The sequence below is a fragment of the Hippocampus guttulatus genome, chromosome 17, assembly GCF_054856545.1.
Source record: "Hippocampus guttulatus isolate MCC_2025c chromosome 17, RoL_Hgut_1.0, whole genome shotgun sequence".
Lineage (NCBI taxonomy): Eukaryota > Metazoa > Chordata > Actinopteri > Syngnathiformes > Syngnathidae > Hippocampus > Hippocampus guttulatus.
In genome coordinates this window covers 14034652-14057656 of record NC_141277.1, presented here as the reverse complement: position 1 = coordinate 14057656, position 23005 = coordinate 14034652, and positions in this window count along the sequence as shown.

Sequence of the window (23005 nt, the reverse complement as noted above, 5' to 3'; positions counted from 1 at the left end):
CCTGAAGCCTATATGAGCATTAATTTGACCACACAACTCATTCCTATGAAGATACATTCAAACTCACAAAACGTGCTCAGCTCGGGCTGAAAATGCATTTAAAGCAATAAAAACTCAAATTGAGTGTCACGCCTAAACCAAAGGACTTATGCACACACTTCAACATGCATTTTGTTCAGGATGACCACCTGAAGCCTAAATGAGCATTAATTTGACTACACAACTCATTCCTATGAAGATACATTCGAACTCACAAAACATGCTCAGCTCGGGATGAAAATGCATTTAAAGCAAAAAAACTCAAATTGAGTGTCACGCCTAAACCAAAGGACTTATGCACACACTTCAACATGTATTTTGTTCAGGAGGTCATCCTGAAGCCTATATGAGCATTAATTTGACCACACAACTCATTCCTATCAAGATACAATCAAATTCACAAAACGTGCTCAGCTCGGCCTGAAAATGCATATAAAGCAATAAAAACTCAATTTGAGTGTCACGCCTAAACCAAAGGACTTATGCACACACTCCAACATGTATTTTGTTCAGGAGGTCATCCTGAAGCCTATATGAGCATTAATTTGACCACACAACTCATTCCTATCAAGATACAATCAAACTCACAAAAAATGCTCAGCTCGGGCTGAAAATGTATTCAAAGCAATAAAACCTCAAATTGAGTGTCACGCCTAAACCAAAGGACTTATGCACACACTTCAACATGCATTTTGTTCAGGATGACCACCTGAAGCCTAAATGAGCATTAATTTGACTACACAACCCATTCCTATGAAGATACATTCGAACTCACAAAACATGCTCAGCTCGGGATGAAAATGCATTTAAAGCAAAAAAACTCAAATTGAGTGTCACGCCTAAACCAAAGGACTTATGCACACACTTCAACATGTATTTTGTTCAGGAGGTCATCCTGAAGCCTATATGAGCATTAATTTGACCACACAACTCATTCCTATCAAGATACAATCAAATTCACAAAACGTGCTCAGCTCGGCCTGAAAATGCATATAAAGCAATAAAAACTCAATTTGAGTGTCACGCCTAAACCAAAGGACTTATGCACACACTCCAACATGTATTTTGTTCAGGAGGTCATCCTGAAGCCTATATCAGCATTAATTTGACCACACAACTCATTCCTATCAAGATACAATCAAACTCACAAAAAATGCTCAGCTCGGGCTGAAAATGTATTCAAAGCAATAAAACCTCAAATTGAGTGTCACGCCTAAACCAAAGGACTTATGCACACACTTCAACATGTATTTTGTTCAGGATGACCTCCCGAAGCCTATATGAGCATTAATTTGACCACACAACTCATTCCTATGAAGATACATTCAAACTCACAAAATGTGCTCAGCTCGGGCTGAAAATGCATTTAAAGCAATAAAAACTCAAATTGAGTGTCACGCCTAAACCAAAGGACTTATGCACACACTTCAACATGTATTTAGTTCAGGAGGTCATCCTGAAGTCTATATGAGCATTAATTTGACCACACAACTCATTCCTATCAAGATACATTCAAACTCACAAAACGTGCTCAGCTCGGGCTGAAAATGCATTTAAAGCAATAAAAACTCAAATTGAGTGTCACGCCTAAACCAAAGGACTTATGCACACACTTCAACATGTATTTAGTTCAGGAGGTCATCCTGAAGCCTATATGAGCATTAATTTGACCACACAACCCATTCGTATCAAGATACATTCAAACTCACAAAACGTGCTCAGCTCGGGCTGAAAATGTATTCAAAGCAATAAAACCTCAAATTGAGTGTCACGCCTAAACCAAAGGACTTATGCACACACTTCAACATGAATTTTGTTCAGGATGACCTCCCGAAGCCTATATGAGCATTAATTTGACCACACAACTCATTCCTATCAAGATACAATCAAACTCACAAAACGTGCTCAGCTCGGGCTGAAAATGCATTCAAAGCAATAAAAACTCAAATTGAGTGTCACGCCTAAACCAAAGGACTTATGCACACACTTCAACATGTATTTAGTTCAGGAGGTCATCCTGAAGCCTATATGAGCATTAATTTGACCACACAACTCATTTGTATCAAGATACATTCAAACTCACAAAACGTGCTCAGCTCGGGCTGAAAATGCATTCAAAGCAATAAAACCTCAAATTGAGTGTCACGCCTAAACCAAAGGACTTATGCACACACTTCAACATGTATTTTGTTCAGGATGACCTCCCGAAGCCTAAATTAGCAATAATTTGGCCACACAAGTCATTCCTATGAAGATGCTTCAAACTCAGAAAACTTGCTCAGCTCTGCCTAAAAATGCATTTCGCAATAAAAACTCAAATTGAGTGTCACGCCTAAACCAAAGGACTTATGCACACACTTCAACATGCATTTTGTTCAGGATGACCACCTGAAGCCTAAATGAGCATTAATTTGACTACACAACTCATTCCTATGAAGATACATTCGAACTCACAAAACATGCTCAGCTCGGGATGAAAATGCATTTAAAGCAAAAAAACTCAAATTGAGTGTCACGCCTAAACCAAAGGACTTATGCACACACTTCAACATGTATTTTGTTCAGGATGACCTCCTGAAGCCTAAATGAGCAATAATTTGACTACACAACTCATTCCTATGAAGATACATTCAAAGTCAGAAAGCGCGCTCAGCTCGGGCTGAAAATGCATTTAAAGCAAAAAAACTCAAATTGAGTGTCACGCCTAAACCAAAGGACTTATGCACACACTTCAACATGTATTTATTCAGGAGGTCATCCTGAAGCCTATATGAGCATTAATTTGACCACACAACTCATTCCTATGAAGATACATTCAAACTCACAAAACGTGCTCAGCTCGGGCTGAAAATGCATTTAAAGCAATAAAAACTCAAATTGAGTGTCACGCCTAAACCAAAGGACTTATGCACACACTTCAACATGTATTTAGTTCAGGAGGTCATCCTGAAGCCTAAATGAGCATTAATTTGACTACACAACTCATTCCTATGAAGATACATTCAAACTCACGAAACGTGCTCAGCTCGGGCTGAAAATGCATTAAAAGCAATAAAAACTCAAATTGAGTGTCACGCCTAAACCAAAGGACTTATGCACACACTTCAACATGTATTTAGTTCAGGAGGTCATCCTGAAGCCTATATGAGAATTAATTTGACCACACAACTCATTTGTATCAAGATACATTCAAACTCACAAAACGTGCTCAGCTCGGGCTGAAAATGTATTCAAAGCAATAAAACCTCAAATTGAGTGTCACGCCTAAACCAAAGGACTTATGCACACACTTCAACATGTATTTTGTTCAGGATGACCTCCAGAAGCCTAAATGAGCAATAATTTGACTACAGAACTCATTCCTATGAAGATACATTCAAAGTCAGAAAGCGCGCTCAGCTCGGGCTGAAAATGCATTTAAAGCAATAAAAACTCAAAATGAGTGTCACGCCTAAACCAAAGGACTTATGCACACACTTCAACATGTATTTTGTTCAGGATGACCACCTGAAGCCTAAATGAGCATTAATTTGACCACACAACTCATTCCTATGAAGATACATTCAAACTCACAAAAAATGCTCAGCTCGGCCTGAAAATGCATTTAAAGCAAAAAAACTCAAATTGAGTGTCACGCCTAAACCAAAGGACTTATGCACACACTTCAACATGTATTTATTCAGGAGGTCATCCTGAAGCCTATATGAGCATTAATTTGACCACACAACTCATTCCTATGAAGATACATTCAAACTCACAAAACGTGCTCAGCTCGGGCTGAAAATGCATTTAAAGCAATAAAAACTCAAATTGAGTGTCACGCCTAAACCAAAGGACTTATGCACACACTTCAACATGTATTTAGTTCAGGAGGTCATCCTGAAGCCTAAATGAGCATTAATTTGACTACACAACTCATTCCTATGAAGATACATTCAAACTCACGAAACGTGCTCAGCTCGGGCTGAAAATGCATTAAAAGCAATAAAAACTCAAATTGAGTGTCACGCCTAAACCAAAGGACTTATGCACACACTTCAACATGTATTTAGTTCAGGAGGTCATCCTGAAGCCTATATGAGAATTAATTTGACCACACAACTCATTTGTATCAAGATACATTCAAACTCACAAAACGTGCTCAGCTCGGGCTGAAAATGTATTCAAAGCAATAAAACCTCAAATTGAGTGTCACGCCTAAACCAAAGGACTTATGCACACACTTCAACATGTATTTTGTTCAGGATGACCTCCTGAAGCCTAAATGAGCATTAATTTGACCACACAACTCATTCTATGAAGATACATTCAAACTCACAAAACGTGCTCAGCTCGGGCTGAAAATGCATTTAAAGCAATAAAAACTCAAATTGAGTGTCACACCTAAACCAAAGGACTTATGCACACACTTCAACATGTATTTTGTTCAGGATGACCTCCTGAAGCCTAAATGAGCATTAATTTGACTACACAACTCATTCCTATGAAGATACATTCAAACTCACGAAACGTGCTCAGCTCGGGCTGAAAATGCATTAAAAGCAATAAAAACTCAAATTGAGTGTCACGCCTAAACCAAAGGACTTATGCACACACTTCAACATGTATTTAGTTCAGGAGGTCATCCTGAAGCCTATATGAGAATTAATTTGACCACACAACTCATTTGTATCAAGATACATTCAAACTCACAAAACGTGCTCAGCTCGGGCTGAAAATGTATTCAAAGCAATAAAACCTCAAATTGAGTGTCACGCCTAAACCAAAGGACTTATGCACACACTTCAACATGTATTTTGTTCAGGATGACCTCCAGAAGCCTAAATGAGCAATAATTTGACTACAGAACTCATTCCTATGAAGATACATTCAAAGTCAGAAAGCGCGCTCAGCTCGGGCTGAAAATGCATTTAAAGCAATAAAAACTCAAAATGAGTGTCACGCCTAAACCAAAGGACTTATGCACACACTTCAACATGTATTTTGTTCAGGATGACCACCTGAAGCCTAAATGAGCATTAATTTGACCACACAACTCATTCCTATGAAGATACATTCAAACTCACAAAAAATGCTCAGCTCGGCCTGAAAATGCATTTAAAGCAATAAAAACTCAAATTGAGTGTCACGCCCAAACCAAAGGACTTACGCACGCACTTAAACATGTATTTTGTTCAGGATGACATCCTGAAGCCGAAATGAGCATTAATTTGACCACACAACTCATTCCTATGAAGATACATTCAAACTCACAAAACGTGCTCAGCTCGGCCTGAAAATGCATATAAAGCAATAAAAACTCAAACTGAGGTTCACGCCTAAACCAAAAGACTTATGCACACAGTTCAACATGTATTTAGTTCAGGAGGTCATCCTGAAGCCTATATGAGCATTAATTTGACCACACAACTCATTCCTATCAAGATACAATCAAACTCACAAAAAATGCTCAGCTCGGGCTGAAAATGTATTCAAAGCAATAAAACCTCAAATTGAGTGTCACGCCTAAACCAAAGGACTTATGCACACACTTCAACATGCATTTTGTTCAGGATGACCACCTGAAGCCTAAATGAGCATTAATTTGACTACACAACTCATTCCTATGAAGATACATTCGAACTCACAAAACATGCTCAGCTCGGGATGAAAATGCATTTAAAGCAAAAAAACTCAAATTGAGTGTCACGCCTAAACCAAAGGACTTATGCACACACTTCAACATGTATTTTGTTCAGGAGGTCATCCTGAAGCCTATATGAGCATTAATTTGACCACACAACTCATTCCTATCAAGATACAATCAAATTCACAAAACGTGCTCAGCTCGGCCTGAAAATGCATATAAAGCAATAAAAACTCAATTTGAGTGTCACGCCTAAACCAAAGGACTTATGCACACACTCCAACATGTATTTTGTTCAGGAGGTCATCCTGAAGCCTATATCAGCATTAATTTGACCACACAACTCATTCCTATCAAGATACAATCAAACTCACAAAAAATGCTCAGCTCGGGCTGAAAATGTATTCAAAGCAATAAAACCTCAAATTGAGTGTCACGCCTAAACCAAAGGACTTATGCACACACTTCAACATGTATTTTGTTCAGGATGACCTCCCGAAGCCTATATGAGCATTAATTTGACCACACAACTCATTCCTATGAAGATACATTCAAACTCACAAAATGTGCTCAGCTCGGGCTGAAAATGCATTTAAAGCAATAAAAACTCAAATTGAGTGTCACGCCTAAACCAAAGGACTTATGCACACACTTCAACATGTATTTAGTTCAGGAGGTCATCCCGAAGCCTATATGAGCATTAATTTGACCACACAACTCATTCCTATCAAGATACAATCAAACTCACAAAACGTGCTCAGCTCGGGCTGAAAATGCATTCAAAGCAATAAAAACTCAAATTGAGTGTCACGCCTAAACCAAAGGACTTATGCACACACTTCAACATGTATTTAGTTCAGGAGGTCATCCTGAAGCCTATATGAGCATTAATTTGACCACACAACTCATTTGTATCAAGATACATTCAAACTCACAAAACGTGCTCAGCTCGGGCTGAAAATGCATTCAAAGCAATAAAACCTCAAATTGAGTGTCACGCCTAAACCAAAGGACTTATGCACACACTTCAACATGTATTTTGTTCAGGATGACCTCCCGAAGCCTAAATTAGCAATAATTTGGCCACACAAGTCATTCCTATGAAGATGCTTCAAACTCAGAAAACTTGCTCAGCTCTGCCTAAAAATGCATTTCGCAATAAAAACTCAAATTGAGTGTCACGCCTAAACCAAAGGACTTATGCACACACTTCAACATGCATTTTGTTCAGGATGACCACCTGAAGCCTAAATGAGCATTAATTTGACTACACAACTCATTCCTATGAAGATACATTCGAACTCACAAAACATGCTCAGCTCGGGATGAAAATGCATTTAAAGCAAAAAAACTCAAATTGAGTGTCACGCCTAAACCAAAGGACTTATGCACACACTTCAACATGTATTTTGTTCAGGATGACCTCCTGAAGCCTAAATGAGCAATAATTTGACTACACAACTCATTCCTATGAAGATACATTCAAAGTCAGAAAGCGCGCTCAGCTCGGGCTGAAAATGCATTTAAAGCAAAAAAACTCAAATTGAGTGTCACGCCTAAACCAAAGGACTTATGCACACACTTCAACATGTATTTATTCAGGAGGTCATCCTGAAGCCTATATGAGCATTAATTTGACCACACAACTCATTCCTATGAAGATACATTCAAACTCACAAAACGTGCTCAGCTCGGGCTGAAAATGCATTTAAAGCAATAAAAACTCAAATTGAGTGTCACGCCTAAACCAAAGGACTTATGCACACACTTCAACATGTATTTAGTTCAGGAGGTCATCCTGAAGCCTAAATGAGCATTAATTTGACTACACAACTCATTCCTATGAAGATACATTCAAACTCACAAAACGTGCTCAGCTCGGGCTGAAAATGCATTTAAAGCAAAAAAACTCAAATTGAGTGTCACGCCTAAACCAAAGGACTTATGCACACACTTCAACATGTATTTAGTTCAGGAGGTCATCCTGAAGCCTATATGAGAATTAATTTGACCACACAACTCATTTGTATCAAGATACATTCAAACTCACAAAACGTGCTCAGCTCGGGCTGAAAATGTATTCAAAGCAATAAAACCTCAAATTGAGTGTCACGCCTAAACCAAAGGACTTATGCACACACTTCAACATGTATTTTGTTCAGGATGACCTCCAGAAGCCTAAATGAGCAATAATTTGACTACAGAACTCATTCCTATGAAGATACATTCAAAGTCAGAAAGCGCGCTCAGCTCGGGCTGAAAATGCATTAAAAGCAATAAAAACTCAAATTGAGTGTCACGCCTAAACCAAAGGACTTATGCACACACTTCAACATGTATTTAGTTCAGGAGGTCATCCTGAAGCCTATATGAGAATTAATTTGACCACACAACTCATTTGTATCAAGATACATTCAAACTCACAAAACGTGCTCAGCTCGGGCTGAAAATGTATTCAAAGCAATAAAACCTCAAATTGAGTGTCACGCCTAAACCAAAGGACTTATGCACACACTTCAACATGTATTTTGTTCAGGATGACCTCCAGAAGCCTAAATGAGCAATAATTTGACTACAGAACTCATTCCTATGAAGATACATTCAAAGTCAGAAAGCGCGCTGAGCTCGGGCTGAAAATGCATTTAAAGCAATAAAAACTCAAAATGAGTGTCACGCCTAAACCAAAGGACTTATGCACACACTTCAACATGTATTTTGTTCAGGATGACCACCTGAAGCCTAAATGAGCATTAATTTGACCACACAACTCATTCCTATGAAGATACATTCAAACTCACAAAAAATGCTCAGCTCGGCCTGAAAATGCATATAAAGCAATAAAAACTCAAACTGAGGTTCACGCCTAAACCAAAAGACTTATGCACACAGTTCAACATGTATTTAGTTCAGGAGGTCATCCTGAAGCCTATATGAGCATTAATTTGACCACACAACTCATTCCTATGAAGATACATTCAAACTCACAAAACGTGCTCAGCTCGGGCTGAAAATGCATTTAAAGCAATAAAAACTCAAATTGAGTGTCACGCCTAAACCAAAGGACTTATGCACACACTTCAACATGTATTTAGTTCAGGAGGTCATCCTGAAGCCTATATGAGCATTAATTTGACCACACAACTCATTTGTATCAAGATACATTCAAACTCACAAAACGTGCTCAGCTCGGGCTGAAAATGCATTCAAAGCAATAAAACCTCAAATTGAGTGTCACGCCTAAACCAAAGGACTTATGCACACACTTCAACATGTATTTTGTTCAGGATGACCTCCCGAAGCCTAAATTAGCAATAATTTGGCCACACAAGTCATTCCTATGAAGATGCTTCAAACTCAGAAAACTTGCTCAGCTCTGCCTAAAAATGCATTTCGCAATAAAAACTCAAATTGAGTGTCACGCCTAAACCAAAGGACTTATGCACACACTTCAACATGCATTTTGTTCAGGATGACCACCTGAAGCCTAAATGAGCATTAATTTGACTACACAACTCATTCCTATGAAGATACATTCGAACTCACAAAACATGCTCAGCTCGGGATGAAAATGCATTTAAAGCAAAAAAACTCAAATTGAGTGTCACGCCTAAACCAAAGGACTTATGCACACACTTCAACATGTATTTTGTTCAGGATGACCTCCTGAAGCCTAAATGAGCAATAATTTGACTACACAACTCATTCCTATGAAGATACAGTCAAAGTCAGAAAGCGCGCTCAGCTCGGGCTGAAAATGCATTTAAAGCAATAAAAACTCAAATTGAGTGTCACGCCTAAACCAAAGGACTTATGCACACACTTCATGAATTTTTTTCAGGATGACCTCCTGAAGCCTAAATGAGCATTAATTTGACGACACAACTCATTCCTATGAAGATACATTCAAACTCACAAAAAATGCTCAGCTCGGCCTGAAAATGCATTTAAAGCAATAAAAACTCAAATTGAGTGTCACGCCCAAACCAAAGGACTTATGCACGCACTTCAACATGTATTTTGTTCAGGAGGTCATCCTGAAGCCTATATGAGCATTAATTTGACCACACAACTCATTCCTATCAAGATACAATCAAATTCACAAAACGTGCTCAGCTCGGCCTGAAAATGCATATAAAGCAATAAAAACTCAATTTGAGTGTCACGCCTAAACCAAAGGACTTATGCACACACTCCAACATGTCTTTTGTTCAGGAGGTCATCCTGAAGCCTATATGAGCATTAATTTGACCACACAACTCATTCCTATCAAGATACAATCAAACTCACAAAAAATGCTCAGCTCGGGCTGAAAATGTATTCAAAGCAATAAAACCTCAAATTGAGTGTCACGCCTAAACCAAAGGACTTAAGCACACACTTCAACATGTATTTTGTTCAGGATGACCTCCCGAAGCCTATATGAGCATTAATTTGACCACACAACTCATTCCTATGAAGATACATTCAAACTCACAAAACGTGCTCAGCTCGGGCTGAAAATGCATTTAAAGCAATAAAAACTCAAATTGAGTGTCACGCCTAAACCAAAGGACTTATGCACACACTTCAACATGTATTTAGTTCAGGAGGTCATCCTGAAGTCTATATGAGCATTAATTTGACCACACAACTCATTCCTATCAAGATACATTCAAACTCACAAAACGTGCTCAGCTCGGGCTGAAAATGCATTTAAAGCAATAAAAACTCAAATTGAGTGTCACGCCTAAACCAAATGACTTATGCACACACTTCAACATGTATTTAGTTCAGGAGGTCATCCTGAAGCCTATATGAGCATTAATTTGACCACACAACCCATTCGTATCAAGATACATTCAAACTCACAAAACGTGCTCAGCTCGGGCTGAAAATGTATTCAAAGCAATAAAACCTCAAATTGAGTGTCACGCCTAAACCAAAGGACTTATGCACACACTTCAACATGAATTTTGTTCAGGATGACCTCCCGAAGCCTATATGAGCATTAATTTGACCACACAACTCATTCCTATCAAGATACAATCAAACTCACAAAACGTGCTCAGCTCGGGCTGAAAATGCATTCAAAGCAATAAAAACTCAAATTGAGTGTCACGCCTAAACCAAAGGACTTATGCACACACTTCAACATGTATTTAGTTCAGGAGGTCATCCTGAAGCCTAATGAGCATTAATTTGACCACACAACTCATTTGTATCAAGATACATTCAAACTCACAAAACGTGCTCAGCTCGGGCTGAAAATGCATTCAAAGCAATAAAACCTCAAATTGAGTGTCACGCCTAAACCAAAGGACTTATGCACACACTTCAACATGTATTTTGTTCAGGATGACCTCCCGAAGCCTAAATTAGCAATAATTTGGCCACACAAGTCATTCCTCTGAAGATGCTTCAAACTCAGAAAATTTGCTCAGCTCTGCCTAAAAATGCATTTCGCAATAAAAACTCAAATTGAGTGTCACGCCTAAACCAAAGGACTTATGCACACACTTCAACATGCATTTTGTTCAGGATGACCACCTGAAGCCTAAATGAGCATTAATTTGACTACACAACTCATTCCTATGAAGATACATTCGAACTCACAAAACATGCTCAGCTCGGGATGAAAATGCATTTAAAGCAAAAAAACTCAAATTGAGTGTCACGCCTAAACCAAAGGACTTATGCACACACTTCAACATGTATTTTGTTCAGGATGACCTCCTGAAGCCTAAATGAGCAATAATTTGACTACACAACTCATTCCTATGAAGATACATTCAAAGTCAGAAAGCGCGCTCAGCTCGGGCTGAAAATGCATTTAAAGCAATAAAAACTCAAATTGAGTGTCACGCCTAAACCAAAGGACTTATGCACACACTTCAACATGTATTTATTCAGGAGGTCATCCTGAAGCCTATATGAGCATTAATTTGACCACACAACTCATTCCTATGAAGATACATTCAAACTCACAAAACGTGCTCAGCTCGGGCTGAAAATGCATTTAAAGCAATAAAAACTCAAATTGAGTGTCACGCCTAAACCAAAGGACTTATGCACACACTTCAACATGTATTTAGTTCAGAAGGTCATCCTGAAGCCTAAATGAGCATTAATTTGACTACACAACTCATTCCTATGAAGATACATTCAAACTCACAAAACGTGCTCAGCTCGGGCTAAAAATGCATTTAAAGCAAAAAAACTCAAATTGAGTGTCACGCCTAAACCAAAGGACTTATGCACACACTTCAACATGTATTTTGTTCAGGATGACCTCCTGAAGCCTAAATGAGCATTAATTTGACCACACAACTCATTCTATGAAGATACATTCAAACTCACAAAACGTGCTCAGCTCGGGCTGAAAATGCATTTAAAGCAATAAAAACTCAAATTGAGTGTCACACCTAAACCAAAGGACTTATGCACACACTTCAACATGTATTTTGTTCAGGATGACCTCCTGAAGCCTAAATGAGCATTAATTTGACTACACAACTCATTCCTATGAAGATACATTCAAACTCACGAAACGTGCTCAGCTCGGGCTGAAAATGCATTTAAAGCAATAAAAACTCAAATTGAGTGTCACGCCTAAACCAAAGGACTTATGCACACACTTCAACATGTATTTATTCAGGAGGTCATCCTGAAGCCTATATGAGCATTAATTTGACCACACAACTCATTCCTATGAAGATACATTCAAACTCACAAAACGTGCTCAGCTCGGGCTGAAAATGCATTTAAAGCAATAAAAACTCAAATTGAGTGTCACGCCTAAACCAAAGGACTTATGCACACACTTCAACATGTATTTAGTTCAGAAGGTCATCCTGAAGCCTAAATGAGCATTAATTTGACTACACAACTCATTCCTATGAAGATACATTCAAACTCACAAAACGTGCTCAGCTCGGGCTAAAAATGCATTTAAAGCAAAAAAACTCAAATTGAGTGTCACGCCTAAACCAAAGGACTTATGCACACACTTCAACATGTATTTTGTTCAGGATGACCTCCTGAAGCCTAAATGAGCATTAATTTGACCACACAACTCATTCTATGAAGATACATTCAAACTCACAAAACGTGCTCAGCTCGGGCTGAAAATGCATTTAAAGCAATAAAAACTCAAATTGAGTGTCACACCTAAACCAAAGGACTTATGCACACACTTCAACATGTATTTTGTTCAGGATGACCTCCTGAAGCCTAAATGAGCATTAATTTGACTACACAACTCATTCCTATGAAGATACATTCAAACTCACGAAACGTGCTCAGCTCGGGCTGAAAATGCATTAAAAGCAATAAAAACTCAAATTGAGTGTCACGCCTAAACCAAAGGACTTATGCACACACTTCAACATGTATTTAGTTCAGGAGGTCATCCTGAAGCCTATATGAGAATTAATTTGACCACACAACTCATTTGTCCTCTCCGGGAGCCGTCACCTTACCGTGGTGGAGGGGTTTGTGTGTCCCAATGATCCTAGGAGCTAAGTTGTCTGGGGCTTTATGCCCCTGGCAGGGTCACCCATGGCAAACAGGTCCTAGGTGAGGGACCAGACAAAGCACGGCTCACAAAACCCCTTATGACAGACAAAATCGATGGCACTCAGTTTCCCTTGCCCGGACGCGGGTCACCGGGGCCCCCCTCTGGAGCCAGGCCTGGAGGTGGGGCTCGTTGGCGAGCGCCTGGTGGCCGGGCCTACACCCATGGGGCCCGGCCGGGCTCAGCCCGAAGAGGCAACGTGGGTCCTCCTTCTCATGGTCTCACCACCCGTGGGAGGGGTCAAAGGGGTCGGGTGCAATGCGAGCTGGGCGGCAGCCAAAGGCGGACCCTGGCGGTCCGATCCTCGGCTGCAGAAGCTAGCTCTTGGGACATGGAATGTCACCTCTCTGGCAGGGAAGGAGCCCGAGCTGGTGTGTGAGGTAGAGAAGTTCCGACTGGATATAGTCGGACTTGCCTCCACACACAGCCTGGGTTCTGGTACTAGTTCTCTCGAGAGGGGTTGGACTCTCTTCCACTCTGGAGTTGCTCATGGTGAGAGGCGCAGAGCAGGTGTGGGCATACTCATTGCACCCCGGCTCAGTGCCTGTACATTGGGGTTCACACCGGTAGACGAGAGGGTTGCTTCCCTCCGCCTTCGGGTGGGGGGACGGGTCCTGACTGTTGTTTGTGCATATGCACCAAACGGCAGCTCAGCATACCCACCCTTTTTGGAGTCCTTGGAGGGTGTGCTGGAGAGTACTCCTGCTGGGGACTCCCTTGTTCTGCTGGGGGACTTCAATGCTCACGTGGGCAATGACAGTGAGACCTGGAGGGGCGTGATTGGGAGGAACGGCCCCCCCGATCAGAACTCGAGTGGTGTTTTGTTATTGGACTTCTGTGCTCGTCACGGACTGTCCATAACGAACACCTTGTTCAAACATAAGGGTGTCCATATGTGCACTTGGCACCAGGACACCCTGGGCCGTAGTTCGATGATCGACCTTGTGGTTGTATCATCGGATTTGCGGCCGCATGTTTTGGACACTCGGGTGAAGAGAGGGGCGGAGCTGTCAACTGATCACCACCTGGTGGTGAGTAGGCTCCGATGGTGGGGAAAGATGCCGGTCCGTCCTGGCAGACCCAAACGTATTGTGAGGGTTTGTTGGGAGCGTCTGGCGGAATCCCCTGTCAGAAGGAGTTTCAACTCCCACCTCCGACAGAGCTTTTCCCATGTTCCGGGGGAGACGGGGGACATTGAGTCCGAGTGGACCATGTTCCGTGCCTCTATTGTTGAGGCGGCCAATCTGAGTTGTGGCCGTAAAGTGGTTGGTGCCTGTCGTGGCGGCAACCCTCGTACTCGCTGGTGGACACCAGCAGTAAGGGATGCCGTCAAGCTGAAGAAGGAGTCCTATCGAGCCTTTATGGCCTGTGGGACCCCAGAGGCAGCTGACGGGTATCGACTGGCCAAGCGGAACGCAGCTTCGGTGGTCGCCGAGGCAAAAACCCGAGCGTGGGAAGAGTTCGGTGAGGCCATGGAAGCCGACTTCCGGACGGCTTCGAGGAAATTCTGGTCCACCATCCGACGTCTCAGGAGGGGGAAGCAGTGCACCACTAACACTGTGTACAGTGGGGATGGGGCACTGCTGACTTCGACTCGGGACGTTGTGAACCGGTGGGCAGAGTACTTCGAAGACCTCCTCAACTCCACCAACACGTCTTCCTTGGAGGAAGCAGAGTCTGAGGACCCTGAGGTGGGCTCTCCTATCTCTGTGGTTGAAGTCACCGATGTGGTTAAAAAGCTCCTCGGTGGCAGGGCCCCAGGGGTGGATGAGATCCGCCCGGAGTTCCTCAGGGCTCTGGATGTTGTGGGGCTGTCCTGGTTGACACGCCTCTGCAACATCGCGTGGTCAACGGGGAGAGTGCCTCTGGATTGGCAGACCGGGGTGGTAGTCCCTCTTTTTAAAAAGGGGGACCGGAGGGTGTGTTCCAACTACAGAGGGATCACACTCCTCAGCCTCCCTGGTAAGGTCTATTCAGGGGTGCTGGAGAGGAGGGTCCGTCAGGAAGTCGAGCCTCAGATTGAGGAGGAGCAGTGTGGTTTTCGTCCCGGCCGTGGAACAGTGGACCAGCTCTACACCCTTAGCAGGGTCCTCGAGGGTATGTGGGAATTCGCCCAACCAGTCTACATGTGTTTTGTAGACTTGGAGAAGGCGTTTGACCGTGTCCCTCGGGGAGTTCTGTGGGGGGTGCTTCGTGGGTATGGGGTACCGAACCCCCTGATACGGGCTATTCGGTCACTATACCACCGATGTCAGAGTTTGGTTCGCATTGCCGGCAGTAAGTCGGAATCGTTTCCAGTGAGGGTAGGACTCCGCCAAGGCTGCCCTTTGTCGCCGATTCTGTTCATAATCTTTATGGACAGAATTTCTAGGCGCAGCCGAAGCGTTGAGGGCGTCCGTTTTGGTGGCCTCAGTATTGCATCCCTGCTTTTTGCAGATGATGTGGTGCTGTTGGCTCCTTCAAACGGGGCTCTCCAACTCTCACTGGAGCGTTTCGCAGCCGAGTGTGAAGCGGTTGGGATGAAAATCAGCACCTCCAAATCTGAAACCATGGTCCTCAGTCGGAAAAGGGTGGAGTGCCCCCTCCGGGTCGGGGGAGAGATCTTGCCCCAAGTGGAGGAGTTTAAGTATCTTGGGGTCTTGTTCACGAGTGAGGGCAGGAGGGAGCGAGAGATCGACAGGCGGATCGGTGCAGCGTCTGCTGTGATGCGGACGTTGTATCGGTCTGTCGTGGTGAAGAAGGAGCTGAGCCGAAGGGCGAAGCTCTCAATTTACCGGTCGATCTACGTTCCAACCCTCATCTATGGTCACGAGCTATGGGTCGTGACCGAAAGAACGAGATCCCGGATACAAGCGGCCGAAATGAGTTTTCTCCGCAGGGTGTCCGGGCTCTCCCTTAGAGATAAGGTGAGAAGCTCGGTCATCCGGGAGGGGCTCAGAGTCGAGCCGCTTCTCCTCCACATCGAGAGGAGCCAGATGAGGTGGCTTGGGCATCTGATTCGGATGCCTCCTGAACGCCTCCCTGGTGAGGTGTTCCGGGCATGTCCCACTGGGAGGAGACCCCGAGGAAGACCCAGGACACGCTGGAGTGACTATGTCACCCAGCTGGCCTGGGAACGCCTCGGGATCCCCCGGGGAGAGCTGGAAGAAGTAGCTAGGGAGAGGGAAGTCTGGGCTTCCCTGCTAAAGCTGTTGCCCCCGCGACCCGGCCCCGGATAAGCGGTAGAAGATGGATGGATGGATGAACTCATTTGTATCAAGATACATTCAAACTCACAAAACGTGCTCAGCTCGGGCTGAAAATGTATTCAAAGCAATAAAACCTCAAATTGAGTGTCACGCCTAAACCAAAGGACTTATGCACACACTTCAACATGTATTTTGTTCAGGATGACCTCCAGAAGCCTAAATGAACAATAATTTGACTACAGAACTCATTCCTATGAAGATACATTCAAAGTCAGAAAGCGCGCTGAGCTCGGCCTGAAAATGCATTTAAAGCAATAAAACCTCAAAATGAGTGTCACGCCTAAACCAAAGGACTTATGCACACACTTCAACATGTATTTTGTTCAGGATGACCACCTGAAGCCTAAATGAGCATTAATTTGACCACACAACTCATTCCTATGAAGATACATTCAAACTCACAAAACGTGCTCAGCTCGGGCTGAAAATGCATTTAACGCAATAAAAACTCAAATTGAGTGTCACGCCTAAACCAACGGACTTATGCACACACTTTAACATGTATTTTGTTCAGGATGACCTCCTGAAGCATATATGAGCATTAATTTGACCACACAACTCATTCCTATGAAGATACATTCAAACTCACAAAACGTGCTCAGCTTGGGCTGAAAATGCATTTAAAGCAATAAAAACTCAAATTGATTGTCACGCCTAAAAAAAGGACTTATGCACACACTTCATGAATCTTTTTCAGGATGACCTCCTGAAGCCTAAATGAGCATTAATTTGACGACACAACTCATTCCTATGAAGATACATTCAAACTCACAAAACGTGCTCAGCTCGGGCTGAAAATGCATTTAACGCAATAAAAACTCAAATTGAGTGTCACGCCTAAACCAAAGGACTTATGCACACACTTTAACATGTATTTTGTTCAGGATGACCTCCTGAAGCCTATATGAGCATTAATTTGACCACACAACTCATTCCTATGAAGATACATTCAAACTCACAAAACGTGCTCAGCTCGGGCTGAAAATGCATTTAAAGCAATAAAAACTCAAATTGAGTGTCACGCCTAAACCAAAGGATTTATGCACACACTTCAACATGTATTTAGTTCAGGAGGTCATCCTGAAGCCTAATGAGCATTAATTTGACCACACAACTCATTTGTATCACGATACATTCAAACTCACAAAACGTGCTCAGCTCGGGCTGAAAATGTATTCAAAGCAATAAAACCTCAAATTGAGTGTCACGCCTAAACCAAAGGACTTATGCACACACTTCAACATGTATTTTGTTCAGGATGACCTCCCGAAGCCTATATGAGCATTAATTTGACCACACAACTCATTCCTATGAAGATACATTAAAACTCACAAAACGTGCTCAGCTCGGGCTGAAAATGCATTTAAAGCAATAAAAACTCAAATTGAGTGTCACGCCTAAACCAAAGGATTTATGCACACACTTCAACATGTATTTAGTTCAGGAGGTCATCCTGAAGCCTAATGAGCATTAATTTGACCACACAACTCATTTGTATCAAGATACATTCAAACTCACAAAACGTGCTCAGCTCGGGCTGAAAATGTATTCAAAGCAATAAAACATCAAATTGAGTGTCACGCCTAAACCAAAGGACTTATGCACACACTTCAACATGTATTTTGTTCAGGATGACCTCCCGAAGCCTATATGAGCATTAATTTGACCACACAACTCATTCCTATGAAGATACATTCAAACTCACAAAACGTGCTCAGCTCGGGCTGAAAATGCATTTAAAGCAATAAAAACTCAAATTGAGTGTCACGCCTAAACCAAAGGATTTATGCACACACTTCAACATGTATTTAGTTCAGGAGGTCATCCTGAAGCCTATATGAGCATTAATTTGACCACACAACTCATTCCTATCAAGATACAATCAAACTCACAAAACGTGCTCAGCTCGGGCTGAAAATGCATTCAAAGCAAAAAAACTCAAATTGAGTGTCACGCCTAAACCAAAGGACTTATGCACACACTTCAACATGTATTTTGTTCAGGTTGACCTCCTGAAGCCTAAATGACCAATAATTTGACTACACAACTCATTCCTATGAAGATACATTCAAAGTCAGAAAGCGCGCTCAGCTCGGGCTGAAAATGCATTTAAAGCAACAAAAACTCAAATTGAGTGTCACGCCTAAACCAAAGGACTTATGCACACACTTCAACATGTATTTTGTTCAGGTTGACCTCCTGAAGCCTAAATGAGCAATAATTTGACTACACAACTCATTCCTATGAAGATACAGTCAAAGTCAGAAAGCGCGCTCAGCTCGGGCTGAAAATGCATTTAAAGCAATAAAAACTCAAATTGATTGTAACGCCTAAACCAAAGGACTGATGAACACACTTCAACATGTATTTTGTTCAGGATGGCCTCCTGAAGCCTATATGAGAATTAATTTGACCACACAACTCATTCCTATGAAGATACATTCAAACTCACAAAACGTGCTCAGCTTGGGCTGAAAATGCATTTAAAGCAATAAAAACTCAAATTGATTGTCACGCCTAAAAAAAGGACTTATGCACACACTTCATGAATTTTTTTCAGGATGACCTCCTGAAGCCTAAATGAGCATTAATTTGACGACACAACTCATTCCTATGAAGATACATTCAAACTCACAAAAAATGCTCAGCTCGGCCTGAAAATGCATTTAAAGCAATAAAAACTCAAATTGAGTGTCACGCCCAAACCAAAGGACTTATGCACGCACTTCAACATGTATTTTGTTCAGGAGGTCATCCTGAAGCCTATATGAGCATTAATTTGACCACACAACTCATTCCTATCAAGATACAATCAAACTCACAAAACGTGCTCAGCTCGGCCTGAAAATGCATATAAAGCAATAAAAACTCAATTTGAGTGTCACGCCTAAACCAAAGGACTTATGCACACACTTCAACATGTATTTTGTTCAGGAGGTCATCCTGAAGCCTATATGAGCATTAATTTGACCACACAACTCATTCCTATCAAGATACAATCAAATTCACAAAACGTGCTCAGCTCGGCCTGAAAATGCATATAAAGCAATAAAAACTCAATTTGAGTGTCACGCCTAAACCAAAGGACTTATGCACACACTCCAACATGTATTTTGTTCAGGAGGTCATCCTGAAGCCTATATGAGCATTAATTTGACCACACAACTCATTCCTATCAAGATACAATCAAACTCACAAAAAATGCTCAGCTCGGGCTGAAAATGTATTCAAAGCAATAAAACCTCAAATTGAGTGTCACGCCTAAACCAAAGGACTTATGCACACACTTCAACATGTATTTTGTTCAGGATGACCTCCCGAAGCCTATATGAGCATTAATTTGACCACACAACTCATTCCTATGAAGATACATTCAAACTCACAAAATGTGCTCAGCTCGGGCTGAAAATGCATTTAAAGCAATAAAAACTCAAATTGAGTGTCACGCCTAAACCAAAGGACTTATGCACACACTTCAACATGTATTTAGTTCAGGAGGTCATCCTGAAGTCTATATGAGCATTAATTTGACCACACAACTCATTCCTATCAAGATACATTCAAACTCACAAAACGTGCTCAGCTCGGGCTGAAAATGCATTTAAAGCAATAAAAACTCAAATTGAGTGTCACGCCTAAACCAAAGGATTTATGCACACACTTCAACATGTATTTAGTTCAGGAGGTCATCCTGAAGCCTAATGAGCATTAATTTGACCACACAACTCATTTGTATCAAGATACATTCAAACTCACAAAACGTGCTCAGCTCGGGCTGAAAATGCATTCAAAGCAATAAAACCTCAAATTGAGTGTCACGCCTAAACCAAAGGACTTATGCACACACTTCAACATGTATTTTGTTCAGGATGACCTCCCGAAGCCTAAATTAGCAATAATTTGGCCACACAAGTCATTCCTATGAAGATGCTTCAAACTCAGAAAACTTGCTCAGCTCTGCCTAAAAATGCATTTCGCAATAAAAACTCAAATTGAGTGTCACGCCTAAACCAAAGGACTTATGCACACACTTCAACATGCATTTTGTTCAGGATGACCACCTGAAGCCTAAATGAGCATTAATTTGACTACACAATTCATTCCTATGAAGATACATTCGAACTCACAAAACATGCTCAGCTCGGGATGAAAATGCATTTAAAGCAAAAAAACTCAAATTGAGTGTCACGCCTAAACCAAAGGACTTATGCACACACTTCAACATGTATTTTGTTCAGGATGACCTCCTGAAGCCTAAATGAGCAATAATTTGACTACACAACTCATTCCTATGAAGATACATTCAAAGTCAGAAAGCGCGCTCAGCTCGGGCTGAAAATGCATTTAAAGCAAAAAAACTCAAATTGAGTGTCACGCCTAAACCAAAGGACTTATGCACACACTTCAACATGTATTTATTCAGGAGGTCATCCTGAAGCCTATATGAGCATTAATTTGACCACACAACTCATTCCTATGAAGATACATTCAAACTCACAAAACGTGCTCAGCTCGGGCTGAAAATGCATTTAAAGCAATAAAAACTCAAATTGAGTGTCACGCCTAAACCAAAGGACTTATGCACACACTTCAACATGTATTTAGTTCAGGAGGTCATCCTGAAGCCTAAATGAGCATTAATTTGACTACATAACTCATTCCTATGAAGATACATTCAAACTCACAAAACGTGCTCAGCTCGGGCTAAAAATGCATTTAAAGCAAAAAAACTCAAATTGAGTGTCACGCCTAAACCAAAGGACTTATGCACACACTTCAACATGTATTTTGTTCAGGATGACCTCCTGAAGCCTAAATGAGCATTAATTTGACCACACAACTCATTCTATGAAGATACATTCAAACTCACAAAACGTGCTCAGCTCGGGCTGAAAATGCATTTAAAGCAATAAAAACTCAAATTGAGTGTCACACCTAAACCAAAGGACTTATGCACACACTTCAACATGTATTTTGTTCAGGATGACCTCCTGAAGCCTAAATGAGCATTAATTTGACTACACAACTCATTCCTATGAAGATACATTCAAACTCACGAAACGTGCTCAGCTCGGGCTGAAAATGCATTAAAAGCAATAAAAACTCAAATTGAGTGTCACGCCTAAACCAAAGGACTTATGCACACACTTCAACATGTATTTAGTTCAGGAGGTCATCCTGAAGCCTATATGAGAATTAATTTGACCACACAACTCATTTGTATCAAGATACATTCAAACTCACAAAACGTGCTCAGCTCGGGCTGAAAATGTATTCAAAGCAATAAAACCTCAAATTGAGTGTCACGCCTAAACCAAAGGACTTATGCACACACTTCAACATGTATTTTGTTCAGGATGACCTCCAGAAGCCTAAATGAGCAATAATTTGACTACAGAACTCATTCCTATGAAGATACATTCAAAGTCAGAAAGCGCGCTCAGCTCGGGCTGAAAATGCATTTAAAGCAATAAAAACTCAAAATGAGTGTCACGCCTAAACCAAAGGACTTATGCACACACTTCAACATGTATTTTGTTCAGGATGACCACCTGAAGCCTAAATGAGCATTAATTTGACCACACAACTCATTCCTATGAAGATACATTCAAACTCACAAAAAATGCTCAGCTCGGCCTGAAAATGCATTTAAAGCAATAAAAACTCAAATTGAGTGTCACGCCTAAACCAAAGGACTTACGCACGCACTTAAACATGTATTTTGTTCAGGATGACATCCTGAAGCCGAAATGAGCATTAATTTGACCACACAACTCATTCCTATGAAGATACATTCAAACTCACAAAACGTGCTCAGCTCGGCCTGAAAATGCATATAAAGCAATAAAAACTCAAACTGAGGTTCACGCCTAAACCAAAAGACTTATGCACAGAGTTCAACATGTATTTAGTTCAGGAGGTCATCCTGAAGCCTATATGAGCATTAATTTGACCACACAACTCATTCCTATGAAGATACATTCAAACTCACAAAACGTGCTCAGCTCGGGCTGAAAATGCATTTAAAGCAATAAAAACTCAAATTGAGTGTCACGCCTAAACCAAAGGACTTATGCACACACTTCAACATGTATTTAGTTCAGGAGGTCATCCTGAAGCCTATATGAGCATTAATTTGACCACACAACTCATTTGTATCAAGATACATTCAAACTCACAAAACGTGCTCAGCTCGGGCTGAAAATGCATTCAAAGCAATAAAACCTCAAATTGAGTGTCACGCCTAAACCAAAGGACTTATGCACACACTTCAACATGTATTTTGTTCAGGATGACCTCCCGAAGCCTAAATTAGCAATAATTTGGCCACACAAGTCATTCCTATGAAGATGCTTCAAACTCAGAAAACTTGCTCAGCTCTGCCTAAAAATGCATTTCGCAATAAAAACTCAAATTGAGTGTCACGCCTAAACCAAAGGACTTATGCACACACTTCAACATGCATTTTGTTCAGGATGACCACCTGAAGCCTAAATGAGCATTAATTTGACTACACAACTCATTCCTATGAAGATACAT